At 37.4% G+C, this 7502-nt stretch overlaps 1 long non-coding RNA gene across 1 annotated transcript; it reads right to left on the bottom strand.

Moving 5' to 3' along the window:
- Positions 1–311: 311 nt before the first annotated feature.
- LOC129172382 (uncharacterized) lies at positions 312–5594 on the bottom strand. The gene is made up of 3 exons (XR_008566998.1): positions 5487–5594; positions 5243–5291; positions 312–448 (listed from the first exon to the last, which is right to left on the bottom strand). It is a non-coding gene; the product is annotated as an uncharacterized LOC129172382 (long non-coding RNA).
- Between the last annotated feature and the right edge of the window lie 1908 nt (positions 5595–7502).

The following is a 7502-nucleotide window of genomic DNA, read 5'->3' as shown; positions in this document are numbered from 1 at the left end:
CCATCCGGCGCCGCCAGGTTGAAGAAAACACACACACCCCCACACACACATATATATTATATATATACTTTTGATAATCAAAAACAAACACAAATTAAATTTGAATACCAAACAATAAAATCATTTTTTTAGGATAAATATTTATTGGATTATTCTTTTTTTCATACAGCTTTAGTAAAAAAAACTAATTAAAAACATGTTTTAACACCTCAAAAATGTAATGAAAATAAATAAATGTATTCCAATTGTTGAGCTAACATTTTAAAAGCTATACAAAAAAAGAAGTGGCCAAGCAGTGAAGAAAAAAACATGACAAAATTATGATTAAAAGGATAGTTGGGATTTTTTGACATGAAGTTGTAGGACATCCCCATCAGCAGTGTAGCGCATCAACTGTGACTTACCCTCCTCCCCAGTTGGTCCCGCGAGTCTGGTTCTGGTCGGATATCTGTGACGAGAAACAAAATTCCACTTAGTTATCCGCTTAGTATGATCAAAATGAAAACAAGATGGCCACGACGCTCCATCGTGAAAGAAGATGCGAGCGTCTTCATGACACACACAAGGATGGGGAGGCGACAGTGCGCAGGGATACGGCGGGAGGCAAATATAATGCAGAGCGATTTGTGAGGTCTGATTTATTTCTGAGGAGGCATTTTTATGATGCAAATGTATGACTCTTTTCAACACATATTGTTTTGAGAAGGCAAACTCTTTACTAAATTGCCCAGCAGCTAAGCAGAACCACGTTCCTCGTCACGGAAGTCCAAACATAAATGAGTACATTAGATTAATTCATTTAATTGAAAAAGTCCATCAGAATCTTGAATGAATCGCCAGTCAATCACCGTTCTACCAAAACGATCATGAAGAAAAACGCATTGGGCTGAGGAGTTAGAGCAGGTCATCCTGGAAGTGGACGAAGGCTTGGCGGTAAAACAACTGCCAGACCCTTTTGTGCATTTTGTAAAAAAAAAAATAAAAATAAAAATAAAAAAAAAATAAAAGCTACTCAAAGTGTGTCTGTAAAATGAAAGTGTAAGATAATGACACATAAACGCTGCAGTGTGCGCTTAAACGGTCACAGCAAGTTACATTTACGATAAATGCCTAGCGGCCATTAGCAGACTCAAGCTACACAGTAAAACTATTTGAATATTGACGCAGCCTAAAATGTCCATCATCCCGACTCGCTGCTCGCTGGATAAAACTCGGCCGCCTTCATTGTCTCGCTACTTCTTGATTAGGCAAAAAAAAAAAAGCCAATTATCTCAGACGAGCGCGCCAGGAAGTGACCTCGGCTGGAGATAAGAATTTGATCCATTTACGGGGGAATAAGTTGGCAGCTAACAGCGGATCTATGCAAACACCAGACTTTTTGTCTGCAAGTGTCGTCCTCGAGACGATGGACAGGCAGACTCTGTTGGGACGAGACGACGTGGAATAAAGAAGAAACGATGGAAATAGTACAGCAAGCTTTGCACTGCACTAACTTAAAGGGAGTGCATTATTTAGTGGGAGCTGCAAATAAACCCTGATTGATTACTTTAGCACAAGCCGTGTGTGTGTGTGTGTGTGTGTGTGTGTGTGCAGCAGTTAGAGTGATGGGATTAAGGTATGTAATAATTGAGGTGTTGGAGGGTCATTGTTGGACTGTTAATGAGGTACTTTCGGGGTGAATGAGTGGGGGTCAAGGTGCCCTCACAATAATGACAACACTTTCTGCCCTTTTTTTTTTTCTTTTTACACAAATAAAAAATCTCCATTATGCTTCTGCCTTGGAGACTATGTGTCTGTAAGTAACGTGCAACTATAAGATGCCTGTGTAGACTGAGCAATGCTGTTGAATTAAGGACACAAATTATGTCTTGCTTGTACTGTAGATCAGGGGTCCCCAACCAGCGGACCGGGGCCCAGTACCGGGCCGCTAGCATCCACACAGAATGCAGAAGAGTGTAACATAGTAGAAATTAAATTGGTAGATTACAGTATACAGTATTGTGATATGTTTATTTTTTTCATTTTACTTTTCTTAAAAGCAATGTCATCTCGTGAACTGAGTGTCTCGTGACACCGCTACTGTAAATAATACTACTTTTTGTTTTTAACTATTTAACAAAACAATCTTGTGGCTTAATAAAAATGACACAAAGGATATTTGTATAAATACACATTTTTACGAGCCGCACGGTTAGCACGTTGGCCAACACAGTCCAGCACAGCCTGGAGATCGGGAAGACCTGGGTTCGATTCTCCCCTGGGCATTTCTGTGTGGAGTTTGCATGTTCTCCTCGTGTGCGCGTGGGTTTTCTCCGGGTACTCCGGCTTCCTCCCACATTCCAAAAACATGCAGGTGAGGTTAATTGGAGACTCTAAATTGTCCATAGGTATGAATGTGAGTGTGAATGATTGTTTGTCTATATGTGCCCTGCCATTGGCTGGGTGTACCCCGCCTGTCGCCCGAAGTCAGCTGGGATAGGCTCCCCGCGACCCTAATGAGGAAGAAGCGGTATAGAAAATGGATGGATGGATGGACACATATTTACTTTAATATATTATTTTTTGTATGTTTTGTTACTATTTAAATACATATGCATAAAAATGCATAAAAATACAGATTTTTATTCTGTATTTGTATTTAGGTTTTCATCTATTTCATCTATCTATACAAACTATATGTATAAACAGTCATTTTAATTTTGTTATTATTACTTTCATTTGTATTATTTAGGTTTTCATCTGTTTAAAATGTTTAAATACAGACTTTTTTAAATTTTATTATTATTACATTTAGTTGTATTATTGAGGTTTTTATATATTTAACAAAATATGCATAAAAACAGAGTTTTATTTTATTATTATTAATTTTATTTGTATTTATATTTTTTTTCTACTCAACAAACTATGTATAAATACTGATTTTTATTTGTATTACTTTTAGTTTTAGTGTTTGTGTTTTTAGTTATACATACTACTACATTAAGATAGCGGTACGTACACACTACTAGAGTATGGTAGCAGCATATAGTGCTACTACAATAAGATAGCAGTACATACATAGTACTAGAGTATGGTAGCAGCATTTGGTATTACTACAATAAGATAGCAGTACATACATAGTACTAGAGCAGGGGTAGGGAACCTATGGCTCGGGAGCCAGATGTGGCTCTTCTGGTGGTTGCATCTGGCTCTCTGGCTTTAACACAATAAAATGTTTTTGTTGTAATTTTATTTGACAGAAATCACAGGGTTAAAAATAACATTCAAAATATAAAACTTCTTTATGCACTTTAATCCATGCATCCATTTTCTACCGCAAGCACAGAAGTCACATTAATGGTAAGAAGTATTTTACAGTATTTATTATTGGTTAGCTTCAATATAACAACGTTATTAAAAATAATAATTCGGAGACTTATTATGCTCTAAAATTGTTGGTCATGCTTAATAACACACATTTAGTTGTATATGGCTCTCACAGAAATACATTTTTAAAAATGTGGCTTTCTTGGCTCTCTTAGCAAAAAAGGTTCCCGACCCCTGTACTAGAGTATGGTAGCAGCATATAGTATTACTACAATAAGATAGCAGTACATACATAGTACTAGAGTATGGTAGCAGCATATAGTATTACTACAATAAGATAGCAGTACATACATAGTACTAGAGTATGGTAGCAGCATATAGTATTACTACAATAAGATAGCAGTACATACATAGTACTAGAGTATTGTAGCAGCATATAATACTACTACAATAAGATAGCAGTACATACATACCACTAGAGTATGGTAGCAGCATATAGTACTACTACAATAAGATAGCAGTACATACATACTACTAGAGTATGGTAGCAGCATATAGTACTACAACAATAAGATAGCAGTACATACAGTACATACTACTAGAGTATGGTAGCAGCATATGATACTACTACAATAAGATAGCAGTACATACATACTACTAAAGTATGGTAGCAGCATATAATACTACTACAATAAGATAGCAGTACATACATACTACTAGAGTATGGTAGCAGCATATAATACTACTACAATAAGATAGCAGTACATACGTACTACTAAAGTATGATAGCAGCATATAATACTACTACAATAAAATAGCAGTACATACATACTACTAAAGTACGATAGCAGCATATAATACTACTACAATAAGATAGCAGTACATACATACTACTACAATAAGATAGCAGTACATACGTACTACTAAAGTACGATAGCAGCATATGATACTACTACAATAAGATAGCAGTACATACGTACTACAAAAGTACGATAGCAGCATATGATACTACTACAATAATATAGCAGTACATACATACTACTAAAGTACGATAGCAGCATATAATACTACTACAATAAGATAGCAGTACATATGTACTACTAAAGTACGATAGCAGCATATGATACTACTACAATAAGATAGCAGTACATACATACTACTAAAGTACGATAGCAGCATATAATACTACTACAATAAGATAGCAGTACATACGTACTACTAGAGTACGATAGCAGCATATGATACTACTACAATAAGACAGCAGTACCTGTACATACATACTAGTATGGCTGACTGTGATCCTCTCATGCAGTGTCAAAATGGAAATGATGGACGGGTAATCTATATGGAAATTGTACACAGGTGTAACAACGCAATGTATCCTGTAGGCTTTATGGACATCCCTGCTCTTAATCTGTGCTTCTTCCCTCTGCAGCCGGATTTTCTATTTTCTCTCAGGAAATATGTTGTGTGTATACTGTACTGTATACTGTGTGTGTGTGTATGTGTGTGTGTGTCACCAGCTTTCAGAGTTCATTCCAGGCACAACTGTGCTTTTTCTTTTTGGGACATATCACTATTTATTTTTAATCATGAAGGCAAGACACGTGACGGAGCAACAACACCCACGATATTAGGAACACCTGCACGACGTAATAGGCTCCACAAAGAAAACAAAAGCTCACATTACTGCAAACTGCAAGCACAATCACGGAAAATGAAAGTATATCATACACCAGAATTGTTGTGTTCTGTATTTTATTAGATGGTGCAGGTGTACTAATGTTGTGGCCAGGATGAGTACAACATTTTGTCCTATTTGTCCCATAAGAGAAGTTGTACGACAAAACTGCTTCGTTAACGCTGTCCTCTCATCACGTGACTGCATGCTGCTGCACGGCAGGCAGCGAACAAATGATGAAAACTCCATACTTACTCCATGTTTACTTTTCTTGCTTTAGTGAAGCTTTCTTAGACGTGACATACTGTAACATAAAAAAAAGTAATCACTATCTCTAAATTTACATAAGATATGCTAACACAAGTAGCTAGCCAAAACACTGGTGATACATTACTGACAGCTAACAGCACACCATCAAGTCTACAAACATATTCAGTATGAATAAATCGGGAACATTTGAGATCGCTATTTTAAGTGCTTTTTACACATAGATACTCACAGAGACGAAGGTTTCCTGAGGCTCAAACGTTTTAGAGCAAACACAACTTTTTCGGACTTCTTTTCTGCAGTTGCTAGCTTAATTGTGCTTCACTGTGGGAGGAAAAGCGTCAAAGATTGTGTAACGGCGAGAGGAGCGCTCACCCTTGCTGTCACTGAAACGATTCTTTTTGCAGAAGATGTCTCCCTTTAACTTTCTTAGCGTAGCGTTTCATATTTTTTACCATACATTCTTAACTTGTTTATTTAAGAACGAGGAACGTATTTAGACATTTTAAACCAACACAGAAATCAAATGAAACCACTCTCTTTCCCCCAAAAACACCCAACATTCGTAATTATCTGTATCATATGCACAAAATTTATATTTATTTATATTTACTTGATGCTTTTTTTAAAATTATATCTATGACTTTTATTGTTTTCCCATATTTATTTAATATAATTTAATATAATAAAATGTGTACAAAATGTAATGGGTTGCAGATTATTTTTTGCACAATATTTATATACCGTATGTGTGTGTGCGTGCCCGTGTGTGTGAGGTTTTTACATTGTACGTGTCTTATTTTCTCATATTTTTAAATAACTTATTTACTATTTTTTTTTAATATTTGATATTTTATATTACAATATTTTTTTATCATATCATAAAATTAGTGCAAATCAAATAGGTTGCAGATATTAAACGTTTTAATGTAATTTTATTGTATTTACTGTCACATTATTTGACAGAATAAAAGAGTAATTGCAGGCTGTGTTGTTTCCATGGCAACAGGTCATACTCTCAGACTAAAAGGAAGAATAGTAATATATTTTTTTAAGTGCATATATTTTTAAGTGCTCACACGTTGGATGAGCTTCCTCCGCTATCGTGTTTTGCCCCATCGCGAGCCGTATTTCCCCTCTGATCCACCTCCTCCTCCTGAAACGCCTTTGTTGACTTTGACTTCATCCTCCTCAGCGTTGACTGGACCGTCTAAGCTCTTCTGAGCTTTACTGGATTGGTAGGAACACGCTATGGTCCTGCTTGGGTCGCTTCCTGGCCGGTGTTGTGAATTTCACGAGTAAGAAAGTCAAAGTGCACACTTTACACGCTTGATCAAAATGTTAAGAGAAGTTGAAAAATGGCAAGAATTTACATGTTGCACTGTTGGATTTTGAGGAGATTCTAAGCAGAGCTTTGCAATGCAAAGGAAGAAATGGGAGTGAGACCCCAAAAAATTGAGTAAGCAATTGATTGCAAAGACGCATTAAAGTGAAATAAGCTGTTCATCAGCTGATGAAAAGTTTAAGAGCGCAGTCAAAATGCCAAAACCTCGGCAAAAATGTGGATTGAATGTGATTTTCTGTCAGGTATTCACACTGTCATGACCTCTTGATGGCAAAGGCAACAAAGCTTTCTCTCTTTGAAGGCGGTGGGATTGTTGAGCTGCATAAGCAAGGCCTCTCGCAGCACGCCATCGCTGCTGAGGTTGGACGCAGTAGGACAGTCATTTCAAACTTCTTCAAACATCCTGAGGCTCGTGGAACAAAAAAGTCAAGTGGTAGACCCAAAAAAATGTCACCGGCCCTAAGCTGGAGGTTCCCATTGGCTGTCCGTCAAGACATGGGACCATCGTCGACCCAAATGAAGCTTGTTACTGGTGCCGAGTGCAGTCCAATAACCATCAGACGGCGTCTGCGAGAGAAGGTTTTTAAGAACAAAAAACGTCTTCAATGCCACAAAACTGCCTGTTTGGAATTTGCAGGGGAGCACCATGCATGGGACAGTGGAAGGTGGAAGAAAGTGGCTTCCAATGTTACTGACATGACAAGGAGATCCCACCTGAGATGTTTTCCAGACAGCAGAGTGGTGGGGGCGCCATCATGATCCTTCAATGGAACAAACATTTGGAAATGGATATCAAGGGAAATTTACAAAAATGGACATCAGTTCCAGACAGTGGATGCCCTCCGTGAAGCCATCTTCACCACCTGGAGCAGCATGTGTGGTCATGTTTCTCACAAGGATTGT

This window comes from Dunckerocampus dactyliophorus, chromosome 19, assembly GCF_027744805.1.
Source record: "Dunckerocampus dactyliophorus isolate RoL2022-P2 chromosome 19, RoL_Ddac_1.1, whole genome shotgun sequence".
NCBI classification, from domain to species: Eukaryota; Metazoa; Chordata; class Actinopteri; order Syngnathiformes; family Syngnathidae; genus Dunckerocampus; species Dunckerocampus dactyliophorus.
This window is presented reverse-complemented; position numbering and strand designations above follow the sequence as displayed.